Here is a 26,947-nt window from a genome sequence, read left to right as displayed (position 1 = left end):
ACCAGCCTAAAATAAGAATGATTAAACAACTGCTGTGGAGGAAAAGTGGTGAAGGAAAACAAAGGGCAAGTTTCTTCATCAAGACCATCTGAGCTGAAAGGAACAAGGCACGAAATGACTTCTTCAGATGGTCTACCCCAAATAGCAGACTCAACATCACTTGAGGCAAAGACAGATAAAATATATGAAGAAATAGTAACGACCATGGAGACATTGGCTGAGTATGTGGCCTCAAACAACAGGAGAATGCAAGACTTGGTAGAGAGACCTTATGGAACTACAGCATTGTGGGATTAAAGAGAACAGAAAAGCAAATTAAGCTCTCAGTTATGGATATAAAGCAGGAAAACTAAATATAGGAGGAGATGAAAGCAAAACTCAAACTAAGAATATCATGCCTGCAAAAAGAACCGGAGATTTTACCGGGTACTAGACAAGACTGAAGAGTGAAAGAAACTATATTCGGTTTCTTAAAAAAAAATGCATCAGTGAGTAGACAGATATCCCCCAGTGCAAGATTCAAATAGACAGGGCACATTGAAATGAACATGTGGCAAAATTTACAACAAAAAAGAGGAAATCTTAGCTAGACTATGGAAGAAGGTTCAGATCCTAAAAGTGGGCGTCTCAAGAATATATGCGAACAATGACCACCAAAAATAATGTTAATGCATACATCCCAGTTATTCACATAGCTAAGAAAATTAAATTAATATGTAAGTTATGGTGTCCTGCCACTTTAAGGACATTTTTCCTCTGGGACCAAAAACTTATTTGGACTCAAGCTGCTATTAAAGATTTGTAAGCATGGAAGGAGTAGATGGACACAGGGTTGGGGGCTGATTCCATCACTGAGCAAGAGGGAACTGCTAATAATATCTCTAAAGGAAATAAAGCACATGCTGCAGTGGGGTACCTTCCTTTACTCCAGCGCGAAATGGCAAGAGAAGCACCAGGAAATGAAGCTTCACACACAGAAAATGCTGCACATTGTGTGAGCAAATGCCACACAAGACACGTAGCTGAAGAAGAAAGGGATACATTTCCTAAAGGTAAAACTCAAAGTGGACTGTAAGAAATGAGGCAAGGAGTAAAGGCATACAGTATTGTTAGTTTGAGCACCTCTGCAGAGTCAAGGACAATAGGGCCATTTCTGTTTTACTCTTAGACATGTTAACAGCAGCTAAACAAATGAAAATACTTCAGGGGAGGACTAAAAATAACTCTTCATGATCAGCTGAGAAAAAGGCAATAAGCTGCATATAGTACAATCTGGTACAGTGCAACTAGTTATTTTTATGATCAAGAAAGATGCCTTTATCATGTAAGAGTGATGGGCATGATGCCAAACCTTGAAGATGTGAAAAGCAGGGACCTGGAGACAAATCTGGTGGCAAATACTCAGGCTGTGGAAGAGTAATGACAGACAAGTCTCTAAAGGTAAACCTACAAGGCAAGAGGGAAAAGACAACTTAATCCCTTGAGACAATGGACACCTGGCAGTCATGCCATGCAGTCGCATTAGCCAGAATAATAATGTTATGCCTGGAGAGAAGCAGTTGTCATTGTAAGCAGCGGCCTTACCAGGCCGAACCAAAAGGTCACTGTCAGCTACCTGACGTGTGCCAGGATCGGTCAAATAATGCATATGCTTAAGTCACTCAACAACAGTTACTGCTAGGACTCTGTTGTAGAACATAACCAAATCAACAAAAATCAAATGAAAACAAAAAACAATGCAAACTGATCTGAAGAAGTTGTGGCAATGTTTAAATGAAAGCGCTAATAATAAAATTGGGGTCTGTATATATCCAGTTTTCCGCTTTGCGTTTTTGCTTTCTGTCATAGTACATGTTGGGGTGAATGACTTGAGATGCACCTCTCTGGACTATATGAAGATAGACATGACTGAACTCTCAGAATGTGTGTCCCAGGCAGGTATGTCCCTAGGACTAAGAAGCATTTTACCTTTATGCAGGATGATGCCAGAATACAGACAAAAATTAATGACAGACTTCAACAACTGGCTTAGCTTCTGGTGTCAACCCAGGGGGATCCAGTATCTGTCTGGGAAGACATGGTTGAAAAGACAAATCAAAGCAGGAACAAGCAGCACTCCAAAGTCTTCAGCTCTTTATTAAAAATAACTGGAATAAAAAACTGGTAGCAAGTCACAAGTAGAGTTAAGCGCTTTTCATCTAGTTTACTAGACTTCTTCAGACATCAAACAGCAGCTCAAATTCACTTAAATACACCCCCTTCTTTCTCCTAATAACTTACTTAATATATACCAATTAAATATAATACAAGACCATAAACTTTGCAGCACAAATTAAGTTACACAATCAATGCTACTAGTTGGTGCAGCATACAAACATAATACAATAACATAAAACAGAATGAAATAAAATAAAACTACTGTACTTACAAGGATAGGCAAAAGAAATCATACTCAGCTGTTACAGTCCAGCATGTTGGTTAAATACAAAACTAACATGCAGTCATTGTTAATCTTGAGGGTTTATCATTAGTCAATTTCCTATACATAGGAGATCTACAAACCCTGACAAATTAATTAAAACTTAAAATAAGTAAAAAATTAATTAAATAAAAAATATTAAGAATAGTAAGACAGGCATAAGGGTAAAAATAAAAATAAACTACATCCTTTCTTAACAATGCTGTTGTAGTTTACATAATACATTACATTTTAAACTACCTGTTCCAGCTCTTAAGTCTCAAGAGGCACTGAATGGGACAACAGTCGTTGATGCCAGGAGAGTGGCAAGCATCCAACCGGATCTGCCACATTAATTCCTTTTTCTCTAAAAAGAAGAGATCTTGGTCTGCCCCTTACATCTTTTGGGATATGATCAATATATTTAGCTCAATGTCAACTAGGCTATATCGGGAAAACCAATCATAGACTACTTGAGTGGGTATATGAGCAACTTTATTATATCAGAAAGGAGAAAACCTCAAAATGCCCTAGCTAGTCATATTAAAAGGGAACCCTACTCACAGCTTCAGGTTTAAAGTTATTGATCATATCCCAAAAGATGTAAGGGGTGGGCCAAGATCTCTCCTTTTAGAGAAAAAGGAATTAATGTGGCAGATAGTACAGTTGTGTACACTTAGCATAAATGCAGATCAGTTGTGTACACAGCATAAATGCAGATGTTTGAGTGTATTCACTGTTGCTGTCATTACATTTGAGTTATCCTGCTGGCAGGTTGCATTCAGTCGGTCTGAATTCCAAAGTCTTGGGTCCTGCATCGGTTGCTGTCACCCTTCCCTGACGTCAGGTCATTAGGGGTATAAAAGATGCAGCCAATGCCATTTTCTTCAGTTTTTCTTGCCCCAGATGTCAGGTGTCCCCAAAAGGGTAGGCTAAATATATGTAAATAAAACATACATGCACCAAAATAAACTTTCATCTACAAGCAAATACGCCACATAGGTTGTATAGATTAGGGAAGTAAGGATAAGTTCCAGCAAAAATAAGGGGGATGGCGGGTGGGTAACCTGGACTGAAACAGTGAATACACTTGAACATCTACATTTATGGTAAGTGTACACAACTGTACTATGTTCTTCGTGTTTAGAGTCCCAAAGCTATGGTTGGGGGGCTGGAGCTAAACAGCATTAGGAGCAGTTATGAGGCCCTGAAGAACAGCAGTGGCAAAGCCTGCCCTGGATTTAGAGTAAAGTGGCAGATTGTAATGTTTTGTAAAGGTATGCATTGAACTCCAAGTAGCAGCCTCTAAAATGTCTTTGGTTGGTACTCCCCTGAGAAAGGCTGCAGAAGTGGCTGCAGCTCTGGTTGAATGTGGCCTAATGCCCTTAGGCACTGGTTTGCCATGCTGCGAGTAGCAGAAACGAATGTAGTGACCTATCCACTTTGAAATAGTCTGCTTGGAGATAGCCTTTCCTTGTGATCCTGCGGCATATGCCACTAGTAATTGTTCTGTCTTTCTGAAAACTTTAGTTTTGTCCAAGTAGAATCTAAGTTGTCTGTACGTCCAAAGAATGCAGAATTTTCTCCTCCTTGTTCTGTGGATTTGGATAAAAAGTTGGCAAATGAATAGTTTGGTTAAGGGCTACACTGGATACCACCATAGGCATAAATGTAGGGTTTGTCCTCAGAGAGACCCTGTCTGGATAAAAAATGATAAAGGGCTCCACAGCCATGAGAGCCTGTAGCTCTGACACTCGTCTTGCAGACGTTATTGCTAGGAGCAGAGCTGTTTTCAAAGATAAAAACCTTTATATCCGCAGTAGCAACTGGCTCAAAAGGAGGTAAGGTGAGTTTTTCCAAGACATAATTGAGGTCCCATGCAGGTATCGGCGTTCTCCTTGGAGGCCTTAATTTTTGGCTCCTCTGAGGTACTGCCTTAATAAAGGATGAGAAAAAGATTGGTGGCTCTGTATTGTAATGAGCCAAAATGGCAGAGGCATGGATTTTAATTGATGAAAAAGATAGGCCTTTGTTCAACATCTCAGTTAAGTATTGCAAAATCTGAGGAATGTTTGGGACAGCTGTATCAGTTCCTTGAGCTCGATTCCAAGCACAAAATCTCTTCCATTTTCCAGCATAGGATTTTCTAGTACTAGGCCTTCTGGCTTCTAAAATGACATCCATCACAGCTTTACTGAGAGGTGTGCTTTGTAAGACTACATTATCCACCATGCTGCCAGGTTTAGGGTCCCGAGTTGGCTGTGCAGAATCAGATTGTTTTGTTGGGACAGTAGAGGAGGAACAGTAGAGGAGGAATTTGAGGTAAAGTCCAGGCTGGGCATTGAGACAAGTTCCTTAAGACTGGATACCAGTACTGGCGTGACCAGTCTGGGATGATCAGAATCATTTTTGGTTTCTCCTGTCTGACCTTTAGGAGTACATTGGGGAGGAGAGGCCGTGGAGGAAAGGCATATACTGATAGGTTTGTCCAACTGAAAGATAAGGTGTCCACTTTCCATGCTTGTCTGTGATAAGTCCTTGTGCAGAATCTTTTTAGTTGATTGTTGTGAGGGGAGGCAAATAGATCTATGCCCAGGCGTCCCCATTTCTTTGTTATCATGCTGAAGACTTTGTGGATCCAGGTGCCACTCGTGGGGATCCATGAGGTTTCTGCTTAGTTAGTCTGCTAGAGTATTTTCCTTTCCTGGCAGGAATTGTGCCTGCAGATGAACTTGGTAAGTCAATGCTGTGTCCCATAAAGCCATGGCTAGTCTGCAAAGGGGGTAAGAATGAGTGCCCCGCTGCTTGTTTATGTACCACATGACAGTGGTGTTGTCGGTCTTTATCAGTAGTTGTCCTGGATGAATTAGGTCCTTGAAGGTTGTCAGGGCATTTTGAACAGCTAGCATCTCTTTTTGATTGATATGTAGATACATTTGGTTTGTGGACCAGGTGCCCTGAATGCCTCTTACTGCCATGTGGGCCCCCCAGGCATAATCTGATGCATCCGTCATGAGGCTCTGCCTGGCTGGGGGTAGTTAGAATGGCGGTCCCTTGTTTTGGTGACAAGCCTTTGCCCACCATTGAAACTCCTGTTGCAGGCAGGGAATGAGAGTAATCATTGTTTCCAGGCTGTGGCAATGTTGTGTCCAGACACTTTTTAGGTACCATTGAAGTTTCCTCATATGCAGTCTTGCATATGGAATTAGTAGGATGCAGGATGCCATGAAGCCCAAAGCCTGCAGAATTTTTCTTGCAGATAACTGGGCCTTTGTTACCATTCCCTTGAAATAGGTAGTCAGTTGCCATTGTTTGTCTGGTGTGAGAGACGCCATCTGGGTAGTTGTATTTAAGCTTGCACCCAGGAATATTATCTCTTGAGAGGGTACTAGTTTTGATTTCTTTTTATTGACTGTGTACCCTAGGCCTGTTAAAAGTCTTTTCACAAATGCCAGATGCTGTAGTAGAATGTCCATGTTCTCTGCTTGAATGAGGCAGTCGTCCAAGTAAGGATATATTTGTACTCCTCTTTGTCTGCAGAAAGCAATTACTGGTGCCAGGCACTTTGTGAAGACCCTGGGCGCAGTAGATAAGCCAAAGGGCAGTGCAGAGAATTGGTAATGCTTTGAGCCAGACTTGAATCGGATCTTCTGCAGGATTGTCTGATTGGGACATGCAGGTATGCCTCTGCCTCTTTTAGGTCTAAAGTCACAAGCCAATCCTTGCTGCCCAGCATGGGCAGAAGCTGCTGAAAGGTCAACATCTTGAATTTTGGTATATCCATGAGTGTTTAGAACAGATAGGTCCAGTATTGGTCTCCATGCTTTGTCCTTTCTGGGCACCAAGAACAGTCTTGAGCAAAATCCTTGTCCCTCCTCTTGCTGTGACACTTATTGAATAGCCCCCATGTCCATGAGAGCTGCAACTTGTATCTGAGCCTCTGCCCATTGATTTTTTGGCAGGTCTGGCCAACCGTTTGCCCTTGGCAGGGTATGGAAGTGAAACTTGTAGCCTTGTGACACTGTCTAGAACCCATTTGTCCTGGGTTATAATGTGCCAATTTTGAGAAAAAAGTGCTAGTTTTCCCCCAAGGGTGCTGCCAGAAGATAAGTGCTTGGTGCAGGCAGGGGAAGTCATTGGGACTGTTTCCTGTATGGTTGTGATTTGTCTTCTCCACTTTTGGAGGTAGAAGCACCCCATTGCTTAGACCTGTATGAACCTTGTTGCTGGGATCTGCCTCTAGGGTGTCTGGATCTGCCCCTTTGTGGTCTGTCTGACACTGGAAATGACCAATTTTTTGTGGGCCAGTGTCTGCTAAACCTAGGTGGCTGTACCTGTAAGAAATCCTTGACCATTTGCATAGATTTAGCTTTGTCCTCCATTTTCTTTAACACCTCTTCTGCCTGAACACCAAACAAGGTATCATGCTGTAATGGAGCTTCTAATAATTTTGCTTTGACATGATCAGGCAGATTTCGTTCCTATAACCAAGCATGCCTCCTAATGACAGAACCCATAACAGCGGCCCTGCAGGTGGCCTCCAGAGAATCAAAACCACATTGCAAAGTATGCTTTCCAACTTGTTCAGCAGGCAATAAATCCTGCATTTCTTTGTTTTCTGCACATTCAGAATTTACCATCATTTTCTGTTTAAGCAGTGTCATGATATATTGCGGATATTTGAGCATATGAAATTGGCAATTTAAGACCCTTATAGCCAAGGTAGCAGATGTGTAAATCTTTTTTCCCCATCTATCCAGTGCCTTAGAATCTCTGTCAGAGGGGGTAGGGTTTTTTGCAGTGGAAGCCTTGACCCCTTTGGGATCCTGAGAAATAGTTTCTGGGTCTGCAGTAGGGTTTTTGAAAAGGAATTTATGAGAGTCAGGAACCCTGTAGTATCTGTCCGGCTTAACAGGAGCTGGAGGTAAGGAGTCAGGGGTCAGACTAGACTCTGAGAACACATCATCTACAATGTCTAACACAGGTGGAATAGCTAGAGGCCTGTGTTGAGGTAGTAAAAGGAAGTCCCGGAGCCTCTTCTTAGATTCTGAAAAATCTTGGCTCTCCCAGTGGAAGTGCTCCCTCATGGTATGCAAGGTTTCCCCAAAAGAGTAGTCCTCAGGAGGAGAAGCTGAAGGAATAGATTCTTCAGCATCAGAATCCTCATAGGGGGAGAACAGAATATTCCTGATCAGAAGAGGAATCAGATCTGAAGATTCATAGTTTGTCTCTTGCCTAGGCCTCTTATCAGGAGGGGGATGGGAAACTCTGATCAAGGTAATTAAGTGTTCAGCCATTTTGAGCATCTGTTTTTTGGGCATGGAGGCCTGTCCATGTGGCTGGTGAACTTTTCATTGCCTTTAAAGGTGCTTTAGTCTTTGCCTTTGAAGCTGAAGTCAGTTTAATATACAATTGTTTAGGTCTGAATACACCCTCAGAAGCCGATGCCTGCTCAGCGGCTCCAGACCCATCAGAGGGAATAGTCTCCGAGGCTCCAATACCTTGAGTTTCCAGCGGCCTGGCCGACTCCATGTGGGAGTCAGTAGTGGCCTGCGACTCTAAAGTAGCGGGCATCAGGGGCTGCAAAAGCGCCTCACAGAGAAGCAGCGAACCAGCGACTGGCTTAGGAGAAGCTTCATCAGTTTTGGACCACAGTTGCCTGTCTTTCTTTACGTTTTTTGTGAACTCCGGTAGTCGGATGGCTATCCGACGACATTGTATAAGTAAATCTTCACCCAAAATAGCTTAATGCAAAATCGTACTGACACTTAATAGTGCATTGGTTAAATTTAGCACAAAACCGACAACTAGAAATGTCGTGGTCAGGGCCTAGGCAAGGAATACAGTAAGAATGAAAGTCCTTATGAGGTATTTGCTTCCCACAAGAAATACAATTATTAACTTTTTCTGACATCGGTCTGGAGCAAGAAAAAAGTTTCCCCAACAGGGTACTTAGCTTTTAATGAAGACTTCGGATCTGAAACTCAAACACGAAAATCTCAGGAGTCGGCCGACCAGCATTTGCAAACTGCTTCTGCTTCGGGTACCGTGCGGCAAGAAAGACGGAAGAAAATGGCATCGGCTGCATCTTTTATACCCCTGACATCAGGGAAGGGGCGACAGCAACTGACGCAGGACCCAAGACTTTGGAATTCAGGCCGACTGAGGGCAGCCTGCCAGCAGGATAACCCAAACGTAATGACTGCAACAGTGAAACACGAAGAACATCTGGTTGGATGCTTGCCACTATCCTGGCATCAACGACTGTTATTCCATTCAGTGATTCTTGAGACTTAACAGCTTGAACAGGTAGTTTAAAATGTAATGTATTATGTAAAATACAACAGCATTATTAAGAAAGGATGTAGGTAGGTTATTTTTATTTTTACCCCCATGTCTTACTATTTTTAATATTCTTTATTTAAATGAATTATTTTACTTATTATAAGTTCAAATTAATTTGTCAGGGTTTGTAGATCTCCTATGTATAGGAAATTGACCAATTGTAAAAAGGTTAATAATTACTGCATGTTAGTTTTGTATTTAACTAATATGCTGGACTGTAAAGGCAGAGTATGATTTATTTTGCCTATCCTTGATTTCATTTCATTCTATTTTATGTTATTGTATTATGTCTGTATGCTGCACCAACTAGTAGCATTGATTGTGTAACTTAATTTATGCTGCAAAGTTTAAGGTCATTTATTATATTTAATTGGTATATATTAAGTAATTAAGTTAACAGGAGAAAGAAGGGAAAGTGTATTTAAGTGAATTTGAGCTGCTGTTTGTTGTCTGAAGAAGTCTAGTTACTAAACTAGAAGAAAAGCGCTTAACTCTACTTGTGACTTGCTACCAGTTTTTTATTAAAGTTATTTTTAATAAAGAGATGAAGAGCTGAAGACTTTGGGGTGCTGCTTGTTCCTGCTTTGGTTTGTCTTTTCTGGGAAGACATGGTTGACAGACCATGCTGCTTTTCCATAGATGGTCTTCACCTGTCTCCTCTAGGCTTTCAGATACTGGCAAAGATGATTGCCTCCTCCAGAGTGCTTTGTTAGGCCAATGTCAAAATAACAAAGCTTCTGATGTAAAAAAGTCTACTTGAGACAAACTCAAGGTTATGCTGCTTAACGCTAGCAGCCTAAACGGGAAACTGCACTCCCTGAAAGCACTCCTCACCTTGGAAGATGATGACATCTGTGTAGTCACTGAGACATGGTTCAAGGCAACAGAGAGCACCCTGGCTGTGCAAGGCTACAATGCCTTCCACACCCCAAAACAGGTGTGAAAAAAACAAAGTTGGAGGTGTATCTGGTGGAGATCATCTTCAGACCCCAAAACAAGTGTGAAAGAACCAAAGTTGGAGGTGTGATGTATCCATCTTCATTAAAGCCAAATACACCTCAGGACTGGTTAAACAGTAGGACTCTCTTGATCTACTTCAGATCCAACTAACTATAGGTATAGCACCCTACCACATCATTGCTAGCTACAGATCTCCCACCATGAACCAAGAGAAGCACACCGCCCACCTGGACTTACTAGAGTAATTTACTATATAACCAAACACTTTGGTCCTGGGTGATTTCAGCTATCATTCCATCACTGGGTGACGCACACAAACATGCTTACCCGGAGGTACATGCTTACCCGGAGGTTACTGGACTTGTCAATACAAATGCCCTGGAAAAGTTAGTCTGCACTTGCACAAGGGGCTCAAATGTCCTAGAGTTAGTACTTGCCTACATGGGGGTGGGGGTTGGGGGTGTCACTGCACAATACCCTGTGCGTTGCTCTCACTGGCAAGGTCAGACCATAATACGTCTTGTTTAAAAGTAACAATCAGACCAGACACCCCCACAGGAGCAAAAAATTTTAAACATTTCTACAAAGAAAACTACAGCCTACTAGATGATGATACCCCCCTGCTAACAAAGCCAGCAAGGACTCCTATGCAGAGGAGTACACAACTTCCCTGTATAACCACCTACACAGCTGTACAGACTTTGACTGTACCTGACTGGATCAAAACTAGCTCCTCCCAAAAAAAAACAAACAAAAAAAAAAAAAAAAAAAAAAACACACACAGGTCAGCCTTGTGGACTTGTGTAAAAAAAAGAAAAAAATGATGTCCAAGAACAAGATGGAAGTATTTCAGCAGAAAAACAAATACCCTCCACAGCTTGAACAATCAAATCGGGTATCTTACAAAGTTCTCTAAAGCTAGTTATGTAGCTAAACTAGCATCCCTAGCTAAGGAGAATCATAAAGTATTCTTTAGCTACATCTAAAATATAAAAGGAACACCCAACTATGTGCCAAACTTATTGTGGACAATACCTCTCACAGTGAACCTGAGGAAACTGCCAACATGCTAGCTGACAGTTTTGTTGCAAACTTCACCCCCCCATCCCCACTAGTCATGCCCCCAAAGCTCAAAACCAGTGGTGCATGATGTGGGAACACAGGTTGATAGCAATCTAAACTTCGATCACGATGTGTCTGCAGTGGTAAGGGAAGCCCTCTACGTTGCTCATCTCATAAGTAAGGGCATCGCATCAAAGAAAGACCAATAATGTTATAACTCCTCTGTACTCACCCCTCATCAGACCACTAATAGAGTACAACACTCCTTTTACACGTACCTCAGACACCTCTAGCAACTGGAGAAACCACAGGGGCTTCTCACCAAGAAAACTCAGGGCCTCCAAAACATAACCTACATGGAAAGACTGAAAGCCCTCTCACTGTACTCTGTATCCTACAGGTTGCTGAAAAACAACTTGTGCCTAGCCTACAGAGTAGTCTCTGACCCTGCCATTATGGAAATGCTACACATCTACAAATCAAATGGGACAAGAGTCACTTGCTCCAGGGATCTCAACCTAGCATGTGACATGAAAAGAACATGCTAGAGAGACAGATACATCTCCCAGAGATTGCTGCTCCTCTGGAATAAACTCCCAATTCACATGAAGCAGAGCTCCTCAATAACCTTATTCAAGCTCAACCTAGACAATTGGATGGTATACAATAAACTCATCCCAGGGGTGGCACCTATTTCCATAATGGACAGGGGCAGTTGGTGCTGATCATAGACTCGCTCTGTAAATGACGACCATCTAACCAAGGTGAGTTAGGGAACACAGGTATAACACAGCTAGACTTGTAAGGGCCCTAGGTCCATTAGCCTAGTAACCTCCTATGACTCTATGAACCTATGTAATATCTATGAACAAATTAGACAAGTGTGTGCAAAGGATCAATCAACTAGAAGAACGTAAATTGTTTAAATCATGTAAATAGAGACATGGAAGTGTAGTAGTATTTTCTTTGCTTGCTCACACCATTAATATGGTACATTATAGTAGTCAGCCATTTTGTTCAGTAATAGAAAGGCATGTAATTGAAACGTGTTATGACCACAAGTTTACAGGTGTATGCTAGGTTAATGACCACTAGGGCTCTTATAAGCCTAGCAAGTACAACTCAAATGTCACCCACAAATTCAATTTATACAGATTGTGATTTACTGACTCCCACCATCCATCAGAGACGTAGGAGCCAGACCAGGGGTGAATTTTCAATTACCCATCTTTTGGTACAAGTTGCTGTTAAATAGGGACTGTGATCTCATGGAGAGGGAGTCTGTTCAAGAGAATGGTAATTGTCTGAGAAACATATCTGTCTCTCCAACATGTCCTTTTTATGTCGCAGGCAAAATTTAGGTCATTTAATCTAGTAGCTCTGATGTTGTTTGTTTTGGGAATGTGCAAAAGATTCATCAAAAGAGGGTCCAGGGACGCCTTGTATGCCAGACAAAGATCGCCTCTCAGGAGTCTGTATAATATGGAGTAAAAAGACAGGGCTTTGAAATGATAAATGTAGGACATTGTGTTTACTTATTCTTTTTTAAATTAACCTTTGTGGATGTTCCATTTACTACACGTGTCTTGTCAGGTATATACCGAAGGGGGCATTATACTCTATGATGGGCCTGATGAAGGTCGAGTACAGTACTATGATGACCTCTCTGGACCTAGAAACCATGCCTTTACAAGTTGAGCAACATAGAAGGATTTCTTACTACCTTGGACACATGTTGGTCAAAGGCTAGGTCACTATCTACAAGAGTTCCCAGATGACGGACTAGTGAATCAACTTTAAAGGGTGTTTATTGATGACGTGGTTACCTGCGGTGGTAAATTTCCCAAAAGTTGATATAATGCATTTCCTAGTATCGAGTTTTAAACCATGTCTTTGATACCAAGCGTTTGTCTGTATTAGACCTTCCTGAAGGGTGTTCTCATCTTGGGGGGAATTCAATGACTGCTCCCACTTTGCAATCATTTGTAAACTTGGTTAGCAAAAGGTCTTTGACATCAGAGAAGTAGATGCCAAAGATGCGTGGGCCCCACATACAGCCCTAGGGGCTCCACTGGTGACTGGCCTATTTGTGGAAGTGGCCTCACAGATTCCAACCTCCTGGGTCCTATCAGAGAGCCATCTAGCTGTCTAGTATGTCATAAAGGGGTTTCTACCTACTTCCATAAGTTTGACAATGCCAAGTGGGGTATTGTATGAAATGATTTATCCAGATCTAGGTAGGCAGGATGCACCACCTACCCCTCATCCATTGCCTTAGTGACCTTTTAAGAAGTTCACCAGATTCAGTAAACATGACCTTCCTTTGGCAAACTAAACTGGGATGGTCCAGTGTCTGGAGGTCTCCTATGTCCTTGTTGATCATTTCTGTGGTCCTCCCTTAAGAAGGGGGGGACCATTGGAGTCCTTTCAGGTTGTGCAAAGCCTGTTTTAATACTATAGTTAAATAATGACTCCAGGGGTCCTGATGGGTCATCTTTTAGGCTATTCAGGATGCCTCTTGGAATGTTATTGGGTCCCACTGATATTGTGTTCTTATCTTTAGTGAGTGTAGCCATGCTCCCTTGTTAAAGTTGGAGGGTTAAGTTTGAGGGTATTTTTTGAAGGGATGGTTGTGGGGATAAGGGGTAAAGTTGGAACTGAAATTTTCCACTAACAGGTTTGCTATAAATCACCAGGCTCAGTGAATGTGGCAACATTAACCACCAGTTCAGCACATTGCTGTGTGCTGCCCTTGAGGTTTCTGACAGATGTAGAAGGCCTTATGGTGATCTTTCACCTGGGAGGCTATTTTAACCTCAAAATTGACTTTGACCCAATTAACCTTCTAGTTGCCTATTTACTTTGATGAAAGAGTCCTGATTTTTGCCATTTCTTTTCCTTTTGTTGTGTATCTTGTTTAATTTGGGATGCCACCAGCATGGTTTGTTTCTGGAGATGGTCCTGAGCTTACATGTGGTAGGTATAGCAGCCTATATGCAGCCACTGACATGGTTGTACAAACAGAGGCATTCAGCATAGGCTACTGTGTTCTCTGGGTTTGGAGGGGAACTGAATTTTGACAGACCATCACTTAAAAGAAGGTAATTTGATTTGGAAGAGTTCCTAACGGTTACTAGTTTTAATAGGATTATGGAGTTGATTTTGAAAGAGACAGCTTTACAATCAAACCAAGATGAGACATTGCAGGGAGTGGGATGCAATGCAACATTCTCTAATATTTGTAGGTCCAAGTATGCATTGTGAACTTCTTTGGACATGGAGGGTGGGCTATGGGATTTTGTCTATGGTGATCTGCACATGGAGGAACTCCAACACATCATCATGTTTGAACACCCTAGAGGTATGCTCGTTACTGATGTATTTTGAGACACCTCCACCTTTAGCCCTTGTCTGTGCAGCTACTGGTCTAAAATTGTGGAAGGTACTGAAACGTGCATTGCTGAGGTACTCTCTGCCACTTTAAACCACATCTCAGTAACTGCACAGGATATGTCTATATTCTTGAGTATAAGGAAGGTTTGGAGAGTGTAGTTTTTTTATTTAGGCTCCTGGCATTGAGCAGTAACATCTTAAGGTTCAGATGAGTCGATTTTGATAAGTCGGTAAATTTGTCAATTTGGCATTGCCTAAAAAAAGGCACTATGGGGGTGGATACATTTTAAGCCAGTATTCAAAAGCCTAGAGTGGAGAGGTACAGACTATCACTGGCAAAGCAATGTGGTCTCATAACCATGTCCTCCCAAAATAAATATTGAATCCCTTTAGAACGACACTAGAAAGACAGCCAGTCGTTGAAATCAATGATTTTTTTGCTCATATTATGGCATCATCCTCTGTGATGGAACTATGCTGCTCAGTGCTAGACCCATATCAGCCTGAGACACATAGTCTGAAAGGTCCATAATGTCTCTTTTATATAGCCCAGGAAGGTACATCTCAGGTAATTTACACCTACATGGACTATGATGGAATGATACAGGTACCTTTGATGTAATGACTTGAGTACATGCATGATTTGGTGGATCCTGACTCCAGATAAGCAACTTGTTCAGCCTGGTTAGAGGGACATCAGTATATCTTACAATGAAATCCTCTATGACAAAGAGTCCTGAAAATGTGTTTTCTTGCCTTAGGGACTTGGTGATTGGGGCTCCACCGAGAGTGACAGTATGTGTGTTAGGCGTTTTTTTCTGAGTGCCTTTGGGATTAATGAAACATAGCTTTAACAACATGTGGTTTTAAGTGATCTTTGTTGTTTAGGAAGTGCACTTTTCTGCCTCAGCATACATTATTCTATATGTGTGTGTTGTGTGCATGGGTTTGACAACCTGATGTGCACTTGTATGAGAGAGTTTATCCTCTAGTGTCACTGTGCAAGTACACTTTTCACATACTGTGACTACTTCCTTAAGGATTAGGTGGTTGATACAACTGCTACATTGTCTCAAGATGCCCATATCCACCAAGCTACAGAAAAGTTATGAGATTGCACATCCATGCTGTCCAATCCTTTGACTTGTGGGCTAAAAGGGGGTGATGTATTGGGGTTACAAGGATACTAAGGGTGCTTTGTTGGTGCAGTCAACTAAGGGTGCTTTATTGAGGCAGATAATATGTTCATAGATAAGTACTAGATTAGCTGCCCTTGTGGGAAATTTTACGCCTAATGAATTTCCCTCAAAGGTGAAAATCAAACTCTGTATCTTGTGTTTGTGAGGTAAACACCTTGTGCTAAGCAGTACTACAGTCTACTGACTTTGTTTACACAATACTGAATTCTAATAAATCTACAGGTATTGTCACTTGACTCCCAACTAGCTGCTCTAAGATGGTCACCACACAAGGTTATTTTTACATATGTAGCTTAAAAGGTAGGACCCAAGCATGTGCCTATCTAGTGACCAATGGTATCACACACACACACACACACACACACACACACACACACACACACACACAGATAGCAAACCTCCTAGTGGACAGATTTGGTGAAAATTTCACTCCCTTATCACAAACCTTGCCCCCAACCCCCCACCCTACATATCTGTAGAGCAGGTCATTAAAGCCTTGTCTAAGGCAAAAAAAAACACACCCTCTGTGGGGCCAGACAGCATCCCACTCTGTCTTCTAAACTAAAATATGAATTAGCCTCACTCTTAAGTACACCTACTCAATCACAGCCTAACCACTGGCTTTGTTCCTGGAGAATGTAGAATAGCAACAGTTACTCCCCTCCACAAAGTTGGCTTAGCAACAGACCCAGGGAATTATAGACCCATAAGTCTGACCAGTCTCATCTGTAAAGCCATGGAATGTACCATCATGGACCTCATAAATAAATACATAGGCGACCCCAAACCCTGGATCCAACCCAGTTCGGCTTTGTCAAGAGAGATCCTGCTCGTTAAACTTGGTGGCTTTCTTTCAAAAATGTGACCAAAGTGGGTGACTCCACATTAAACAGACCTGTCACCAGCGAGGGGGGCCCCCTACTGTTTGGTATATTGTTTGTTTGTGTATTTCGGCTTTTCCCAGTTAGGGGTCGCCACAGCGGAACTCCAGTCTGCTAATGATTGGCAGTAGAGTTTTACGTGCTGGCTTGCCGGGCCTAACGCACAACCTTCAACGAAGGAACGCCCGTTCACGCATGTCGCCACACAGAAGACGCTCTGAGAATATACTTCTCAGAATTTCAGGACAAAATTAAGGGGCTGCGGCTGACCAAGTTTGTGGACAACTGCAAACTTGGTGCATTACTGATTCCCTAAATTATGTCAGTAGACTTAAGGAGGGTCTTACGCAGACCAACGACTAATGTTTTAGTCACGATCTCATACTGAATACAAAGAAATGCATCATCATTCCCTTCGGTAAAAACATGTCCATTCTTCTTCTTTCGGCTGCTCCCGTTAGGGGTCGCCACAGCAGATCAACTATTTCCATTTCTTCCTGTCCAATGTCCATTCACATTATCAAATTAACAACAATAGTCTATGTACCTATGAAGTGGTAACAGATCTGGGATCACAAGTAGACTGCTACCTTAACTTTGACCATCATGTGTCTACTGTAGTAAGGAAGGCTTTCTACGTAGCACACTTGAATAGCAAAGGCATTGTCTCTAGAGCAAAAGGTATAACCCCTCTATACTAGTCACTAATCAGGCCCATAATTGAGTATAATGCCCCTTTCGCATTGTACCGTACAAAGCACCTACAGCAATTAGAGAGATCTCAGAGGTTTCTAAGAAGATCAAGGGACTCTGGTACATGCCTTACACAGACCGACTAAAGTCCCTGTCACTATACTTGGTATTGTATAGACATCTTAGGGGAGACTTACGCCTGGCTTACAGAGCAATCTTTGAACTAAACCAAACAGATTTGCTGCACAACCGTAAATCAACAACTTGAATAAGACATGCTGGTGGGATAGATTTGTCTCCCACCGACTGCAGAGTCTTTGGAATGGTGTGCCAATTCATGTCAAGCAGAGCACCTCTATGACAGTGTTCAAAAAGGACTTGGACGAGTGGATGGGGCATGGTAAATTCTTACCAGAGATAGTGTCCATAACCCTCTGGATATGGGCAGTCATTAATAATTACAGTCCTGGGTACTGACTACAGTATCTATGGTATTACACTGGCATGAAACGGCTAGGCTTGAAATGACCTTTGGGTTGACAGACTAGTAACCTTCTATGATCCTAAAAGGTATTTGCCCTGTATTGCCACTTTACAGGGTACAGTGTAAAGGACCATTCTACATGAAAAATTTGCTTTCTAGATGCTCAGTACTGTACAGGGCACTATTAACCTGTGCAAATCTGCAAAATGTATAGCAGCACTGGAAAAAAAACAAAAAACAAACAAAAAACTGAAACTAATTAATGAAATGATCCCTCTGGCCAATAAGACAACTATACTATGAGTACTTCTATGTATGTCCCAACTCATACAGTTGACCAGTCAAGCACCTCCAGCCACAAGATGAATAAACCCATTCTCCTAATATAAAAGCAGAGTAGAAGAGACTCACAAGTACAATGTTACCACAAACTTGCTAGGTGGACATGCCATGCCGATTGCCACACTGGAATAGTAGAACTATAGCACAATGACGTGTGGTAATACCACTTCATACCTTTCTGCTACATGCTGAAGGCACTTTTTTGTGGGTAGAAAAAAAAAGTGAAAATGCACACACAAAAGCAGGAACACATAAAAGTACTTAATTTTTTCTGGATGGCACTGATACAAGTAAAACTCTTCTAGAATGCAGGATAGAACTCCAAACTTTGCTGAGCTCCTGGAAAATGAGGACAGAATATATAGTAAAGGACGTTTACTGAAGAACAGCACTGGTTTGTTGGGTGGGCACTCAGATTATCATAAGGGGTGGAGGCCACAGACACAGCCTTATCAAACAATGACAGCAAACGGGTAGGAAGTTTGGGTAGAACAAGTAGGCTACCTACAGAGGCATCCAAGTAAATAAAAGCAATTTTGGAGCTCTTTCAGAAACTTTAGCATAAATGTGTTAATGGGGGATGAGGCAGACATAGAATGCAAATTTAAACAGGCAAAAGATAAGCAGAATAGAAAAGCGGTGAAGCCCAAACTGGAGCAGAAACAATTCTCTCACTATTGACCTTCTACTTCAGTTCAGAGCACCAGACTATGCAGACATTTACCAGTAAAACCGTTTATGGAAAAAATATAATAATAAATAACTAAGGCTCAAAATCTGGCAGCAGTACACAGTTCTGCCACAATTGTGAATTAAACTACAAGGACTATGACCCTATGACCCACCAGGTTTTAAAATACAAACAGATAGCTTATACAAGTAATTCTACTTCTGGAACTAGAAATGCAGAAACACAATCTTTCCATATCTGCTAATTAAAACAAGACTAATGTCACAGAACAAACTATAAAATGCAAACAAAACAGAGCAGAAAGGTATGAAGTGGTATTACCACACGTCACTGTGCTATAGTTCTACTATTCCAGTATGGCAATCAGCTAAATTAATACAAAACCAAGTTTGCAAAATCTTTGTTGGCTAAGTAGATAATGATAAAAGGGGAAGTTACAAGGAAAAAGAAAAAGAAAATGCTGGAGGGTTTTGATTAGAGGGTTAAGACAGATTGGTTGAGCACCTTCATGATGGCGGCATCGATCAAAAGCTGAGCAAAGTGGAGTAAGTGCTCCCAAATGACTAAGTCAAAAGAAAAGAGCTGTGTACATAGTTCTTTGGAGGAAGTGGAAGGGTATTGATCGATCAACTGATGCAATTTCAGAGAACAAAGCTAGGACAAGTTAACCAGCAAGAGACAGGGGAAAAATAGGATGCATTCTAACAATAAATATTCAGCTGCAGGATCAATTAACGTGTTTAAGGTTTGTAGCAGTAGAGGCAACATTATGCTATTCACAGGATGCTTAGTCTGATCACGTGGAATGTTAATGGTGCAGAAGACAGGTTATAACCCTCGGCTGTTTTGCATACGTTAAGTAGTGGAATGCAAACTTCCCTCCTGCAGGAAACTTACTTGAATGATACCAAGCATGGAGAGTTCATTAAGGATTCTAGGATGGAGGGACAATATGTAGGAGTAAATCATGAGTGGAAAAGGGGGGGGGGTACTAATTATTTTTAAATACAGGGGACAATTTCAGGCAAAGTGCTAAAAGATACATTAGGAAAGTACGGCGGTAGCGTTGTTACCTCACAGCAAGAGGTTCTCCCGTTTGATTCTCGGCGTGGCTTGGGAGTGCCTTCTGTGTGGAGTCTGCATGTCCTCCTCGGCGTGGCTTGGGAGTGTCTTCTGTGTGGAGTCTGCATGTCCTCCCCACGGTTGGGTAGCATTCGAAAGACATGCGTGAGTAAATGGGTGTGCCTTCGTTGAAGGTTGGGTGTCGAGCTGGCACCTCGGTGTTTCGTAAAAATCTACTGCTAATCATTAGCGGACCGCTGTGGCGACCCTTTACCAGGAAAAAGCCGAAAGACGAACAACAACATAGTATTGAAAGGTTGGTGGAAAGGAGTGAGAGTCATGTTGGCATCTGTACATCTCTCATCTAAAACCATAGATCAGGACATTAAAGATGTCTAAGCTAGAATACTCAACTTTCAATGTGTGCTGATAGGAAACTGGAATGTAGTAACTAATACAGTTAATGTAACAGGAGATCATAGGTAATGGAAAAGTACAGAAAGAGGGGCCTTGCCTGCATAAATGCTGTCAAATTTATGGCTTGGTAGATGTCTAACAAACCACTGGAATTGCAAAGGAAGGCACTTTTTGCTTTCCTAGATATCACACGGGGGGATTAGACAAATTGTATATACAAAAAGAATATTTATGAAATAATTGAGAAAGTAAACTACCCATCCTATAGTGATGTCTGATCATGTACCAGTAAAATTAAGATTAAAGTTCCAAAGTCCAGCCTCTTAGAGGAAGGCACTCACACTGTCTTACTTATCTTTAAGAGTACACAAACCAGGGAATGGTTCCACAAAACCCTACAGAATGATTCAATGAGTTAACACAGGATAGAAGTGAATTATGGTGTAAGTGGGACAAATGTAAGGAAAATTAAAAAATACAAATAGAGATAAAAGGGCAAAATATATGGGATGACAGAGGAAAATACATAAAGGCAAGGAAAAAATAAAAGCTTCAACAAATACAACCTCAGCCAGACATTTCGGTTCTAGAAGAAGAATTAGGCGAGGCTAAGAAATAACTGAATTACTACTTAGATAAAAGAAATGCCAGTAGGGAAGCAACTCAAACTAAAATATTTTGAAAATAGTCTGAAAATTGTCCAAAATGTTGGCACGGAGGCTCAAAAAAAGAGGGCTGACACTAGCTCAACTAAAATGAAAGACCCTGGAACAGTTGGGAAGGTAAAAGAATTTCAGCAGATACACTACAGGAAGCATAGGGCAGGGAATAACAACAGAGATACAGCCCAAAGTATACAGGAGTATCTGAAGAAGTTAGATCTTCCATGACTGATCCGGGTCTATATTAGATCAGCGAACATTGATTAATCGACCTTATGTAAGCGAAAGCTTACAAATCTCGAACTGTCAGATCAGCGATTTTTTTTCCTGGGGGGGGGGGGGGGTCGCTGATCCAAAACACATACACACCAAGCACACCAAACAGAAATCCACACACATACACCTAAAATCTGACACCTAACTCTACATTAAACTATGCGCACACCACTAACTATCCACTTACCTTAACCCAAACCCTAAAGTCCGTCACTATCGCACACTCACCTCACCCGCTCCCTAACCCTAACTCACTTAAATCCGCCCTAACCCTCATGTCTACACAATCGCACACATACCTAACCAAAGCCCTAACTCACCTAACCCACCCTAACACTCACATCCACACAATTACACACTTACCTGAATCCGACCAGTAACTTTCCACCACAGCATTGAAAATACCGAAGCAACAGAAACGGACAACCAAATTCTTTGCCTAGGAAAAAATTTGAGTTTCTGTTGCTTCGATATTTCTAACTTTTGCTAAATTAAGGTCGATCAATCAGTGTTCGCTTGTTTAAGCGTTCACTGATCTAATATAGACCCGTTGATCCCATTATGTAGGGGATAGGGAAAGCTCTCTGGGCCCTAAAAGCACGGAAAGGGAAAAAGAAAAGAAAAAAAAAAAAGCTAAAAAAGGAAACAGTTTTTCAAGAATGAAACATCATAATAGTAACACAGAAACTAGGGGGGATAATGAAGAAATTCATAAATAATGAACAGTGAGGGTTTTTAAAGGGTATTCAGTACAATGAGATGTGGAAACAGTTAAAACCCTGCCGATTTTGTTTGGGCCTTATGCAGATAAAGTGTTCGACAGAATCTCTTGATCATTTCTGTTTAAATGAATGGAATACTCTTTTTCCCAAAGAAATGGGTAACCCTCAGTAGCCTTGGGTTCTATCATGGAGCAACTGCAAACATTAAAGGTGAATGAAGAATCAGTGCAAGATTCGAGTTGACAAGGGTGCCTGCTTTTGCCTCTGTTTTCTTATAATTGAACCCCCTTGCCCAAAAAAAACTAGACAATCTAGACTAACAGGGTATAAATGGGGTCAGACAAGGCACAAGATTGCATTATTTGCAGGTGATGTAAATACTATACTTGACCAACTCCAAAAGTGACTTAGAGATATTATTTAAAATGCTGGACAAGTGCAATACCATATCAGGATTTAAAATAAATATGAAAAAAAAAAAAAAAAAAAAAAAAAACTAAAAACGATAGTCAACTTCACACCTGCACACCTGCACAGACACACTGGTGCAAAAATATCCCTTTCTTAGTGGACACAGCAGAATGAAATATTTAGGAGTATGGTTACTGAGCAACTCGCAACTACCAGCTAGAGAAACATGGGAAGAAATAAAAACAACATAATCAGGAAGTTGGTCATATTAATTTAGCATGTCGTGTAGACATATTTTTAAACTCCAGATGAGGAGATACACATTAATAAAGAAATGAGGAAATTAAAATGGGAAGGGAAACATTACACCTCGCAAACAGACCAAGGAGGGTTAACTTTACCCGAGTTAAAGTGATACTTTCAAGCTACACAAGCAAAGGTACTGTATTTGCTTCAGGATCCTGCTTATACAGGACAGAGAGCTACGTTATTAGACAAAACACCTCGATCTTGGGACAGACTCAATGAAATTTGGGGTTGCAGTTGAAAATCAAGTAGGAAATGCTAACACAAAGCAGTGTATTCGGCAAGCTATTGAACAAATTCTACACAAAAAAGCAATTAAAGGCATGGGAAAAATGGCTACAACTGATAGGCTGGAATATTAAACAGATAAAAAGACAGACAATGAAACAAGAGTCAAGAGTTTCTGGAGATCAAGAAACAAAGAACCTATATACAAATGGGAGGCAATAACAGATTTAAAAAAATGGGAGAAAGTAAGAATTTAATTTGACTTGCAAAGAACAATTCTTATACTATGGTTTGATACAAGTAGACAAGATGATGTCAGAATTACACAACATAGGTGTGGTCAACAGCAGCCCATACTGGTACAATACTTAATGTTATAACAGGCTATCCAAATAAGCTAAAGTTACTATCCGCAGCATCCCAAGGGTTAAGGAACAGACAAGTGATCAGCCAGGAAAGTATAAACTGGGCTTTTCTAAGGCAATACAAAAATAATTCAAAGACCAATAATGCACATATATTTGCTTAATTCCAAGGGAAGCAACCAAAGCCAGAAAGTTTATAATATTTGGAAGGAAGTGTCTTCACAAATACCTCTATACACTGGCAAAACTTCATAAAATGTTCCCATAGGTAGACGGGTTGGGTCGAAGATGTGATGAAAGAGAGCCATAGGATCAGAGTGCTACTTTCTGTCAGAGTTTAAAAGTGCTGCTAAGTTGGTCTGAAGAAAAAAGACAAACATTAAAGCTTTGATTGCATTAGTACTGTTAGTAGCAAAAAAAGGAATTACTACAAAGTGGAAGACCAAAGAAAAACTAACTAAAGGATAAGTGGTAACCATTACAGAGGAGATTAAAAACAATGAGAATAAAGTATTGGGAATGATGAAGAAGGTAAATACTTGAGGAATAAATGGTTAAACGGCCTGCACACTGGGTGCAGAGAAGACGTGTGCCCTACACTGACCGCCTCAAAAAAACCCAGCTTTACTCCACAGCATATCACCTACTCCGAGGTGATCACTGCCTAACATATAAAGCTATGTCAAACCCAGAGCTGTTGGACATGCTACACCTAAAGAAATCCCAATCCCCTCTGAGCTACACGCTCTAGGGACCTAAACCTTGTCACCACAATAAACAGGACACGCTGGAGGGATAGATTCCTGTCCCAGAGACTTCCTATACTCTGGAATAAGCTACCCATCTATGTCAAGCAAAATTCTTCATTAGCACTCTTCAAGAAAAATCTTGATGAGGATGGGAAATAGGAAATATACCCCGGGGATCACTTCTGTATCTCTGCTGGACAGTGGCACAGGAAAATAACTTTCTTGGGTGGCGTAAGCTATGGAACCTTGCTGGCTAGGCGTACATAGGCCCTTGGGCCGATAGCCTAGTACCTACCTATGAACCTATGATTAAAGGATTAACACAGCTAAGAATACATAAAAAAGGCCATCAGGTGCCAGGATCAGAGAAATAACACATGCACTCAAGTCACTCAACAAGTACCGTTATGACTCTGTCATAGTCCATGTTGGACTGAATGACTTGAGACGTACCTCTCTGGACTATATGAAGAGAGACATGATGGAACTCTTATGTGTCCCAGACAGGTATGCAGTATCCTACCCTCACCCAGGATGATGTTACAATATAACCAAAAAATGATTGATTTCAACAATTGGCTCATCTTCTGCTGTCAGTCCAGGGGAATTTCAGAATCTGTTAGCCTGGGAGGATATGTTAGACAGACCTCACTGCTTTGCTAGAGATGGTCTGCACCTGTCCCAATTAGGCTTTTGGATACTGGCAAATGCCCTTGCCTCCCCCACAGTGCCTTTTTAGGCACTGTCAAAACAACACATTTTCCAGTGTAACAAAATCTAATTTAGACAAACTGAGGGTTGTGCTGCTTAATGCTAGGAGTTTAAACATGAAACTGCACTCCCTGGAAGCACTCCTCACCTTGGAAGATGTTGACATTTGTGCAGTTACCAAAACATGGTTCAAGGCCAGTGAGAGCTCCTCGGCTGTGCACGGCTACAATGTCTTCCACATGTTCCGACCTCAAAATGACTGTGAAGGAACCAAAGGTGGAAGTGTATCGATCTTCTTTAAAACCAAATACACTTTGAGACTGGTCAAATAGCATGACTCTCTCAAACTATTCCATGTCCAATTAACTATTGGGAAAGTACCATAGCACATCATTACTAGCTGTAGATCCCCCACCATGAACCAGGATAAGCACACGGCCTACCTTGATTTACTGGAATCCCTTGCCATGCAGCCCAACACCTTAGTGATTTCAACTATCCTTCCATAGACTGGGGAACAAACAAGCAAAAAATACGCTCACCCATAGGATCCTGGACTTTGTTAAGACAATGTTCTAGAACAGAGTCTGCACCCCCAACTAGGGGCTCTAATGTTCTGGACACAGTACTCACCAACATGAGGGGGGGGTCGCTGTACTTCCCCATGCATGATACCCTCCCTGGTTAGGTCAAACCACAAATCAGTCTCATTTGAAGTAACTACTGGAACAGACACCCTCACAGGAACAAAAAATTATAAAAAAACTGCACCAAAGTTAACTACTGTCTACTAAGCAATGGTATACAAAGCTTCATGCCACCAACAATCGCAACACACCAATGATCAATATGCATAAGTATACGCAAATGCCCTATACAAACACTTAAAAACTCTACTGCACCTGACTGGATCAAAACCAGGTCTTCCCGTAAAAACAAACCACCATGGTGGACTTTAGCAGATTATATACCAGGAGGAAGAACCTTGTCCAAAAGCAAGAGGGACATCACCCTCTAGATGAAGATTTCCCTCCCAAGCCTAAACAGGAAAATCAGAAATCTTGTAAAATCTTCAAATTATGAAACTAAAATTGCATCCCTAGCCAATGATCATCATAAGGCATTCTTTAACTACAGCCAGAGTCTGACAGGGAATGCCCAGTTATGTGCTAAACTGGTTGTAGATGGTATCACTTATACTACACTGGAAGATAAATTGACAACCTGCTAGCTGACAGATTCAGAGCAAACTTCACCCTCCCCAATCCCCAACTACCATATCCCAAAGAATACCTGACATCGGCCCTCTGCAGAGTAACTCTAGAGAGCAGGTCATCTCTGCACTCGCCAAGGTCAAATGTGCAGACTCATTGGGACTAGATAATATCCCAGGTTGTTTACTAAACATTCTAAAACAAAACCTAGTCAACCCATTTGGTGTTCTCTAATCATAGCTTGAGAACTGGCCATGTTCCTGCAGAAGAGAGAACAGCAACAGTAATCCCACTGCACAAATGGGGGCCATCAATTGACCCTGGGAAATACAGACCAACAAGTCTGACCAGCCTCATCTGCAAGGCCATGGAAAGAATTATCATGGGCCTTAGCAAAGACATAGGTGACCTCTGCTGAACCCAACCCAGTTTGGCGTTGTTAAGGGTTGATCATGCTCATTAAACCTGGTAGACTTCTTTGAGAATGTCACCAAAACCATGGATGAAGGTAAGACAGTACACAGCCTATCTCGACCTTGCCAAGGCTTTTGACACAATTCTCCAATCTGACATCATTGAGAAACTCTCCCAGACAGGGATTAACCCTTACATTACTAGATGGTAACCAACTGGCACACCAACAGAACACACTGTCAAAACTGTCAATTCCACTTCCACCAGTACATCTGTCACCAGTGGACTACCACAAGGTCTGTGCTGGACCCCTTACTGTTTGTTATCTATTTCAAGTCCAAGCCAAAGTAGATGGCTTTTGGCTCACCGAGTTTGTGGATGACTGCAGACTGGGAGCAATCATTGAGTCCCCCAATGGATGTCAACATATTACAAAAACGGCCAATACAAACAAATGAATGGTGCCAAAGCCATGGTCTACTACTAAATGCAAAAAAAATGCATTACCATTCCCTTTGGTAAAACGGAATTAAATGCAAAGTGCAATATTGACAGCACACCCCTGAGCTCCAACCCAAAGCTGCAAGACTTGGGAACACAGGTTGACAGCAATCTGAACTTTACCACCAAGTTTCCACAATGGTAAGGAAAGCCTTCTATGTAGTACACCTCATAAGCAAAAACATAGCATGCAGGTCAAGGAGTGTTACACCTCCACTATACTCGGCCCTCAGAGCACTAAGAATGCACCCTTTTGCATGTACGTCACCAGATACCTGCAGCAGCTGGAGACCTCAGATTTCTCACTAAGAGAATACAGCAACTCAAAACCAAGACCTATGTGGACAGACTTGAAAGCCCTGTCACTTTACTTTGTATTTTATAGACTGCTGAGAGGTGAA

At 41.5% G+C, this 26,947-nt stretch overlaps 1 protein-coding gene across 1 annotated transcript in view; it reads right to left on the bottom strand.

Moving 5' to 3' along the window:
* LOC122813759 (protein ADP-ribosylarginine hydrolase-like) overlaps positions 1-26,947 on the bottom strand; it is a 111,253-nt gene that overhangs the window by 29,855 nt on the left and 54,451 nt on the right. The gene's annotated exons all lie outside the window — the stretch shown is intronic.

Source organism: Protopterus annectens, chromosome 10.part0 (genome assembly GCF_019279795.1).
Source record: "Protopterus annectens isolate FY-2018-M chromosome 10.part0, PAN1.0, whole genome shotgun sequence".
Classification (NCBI taxonomy): Eukaryota; Metazoa; Chordata; order Ceratodontiformes; family Protopteridae; genus Protopterus; species Protopterus annectens.
Note: the sequence above shows the minus strand (reverse complement) of the source record. Positions and strands in the feature narration are given on the sequence as shown.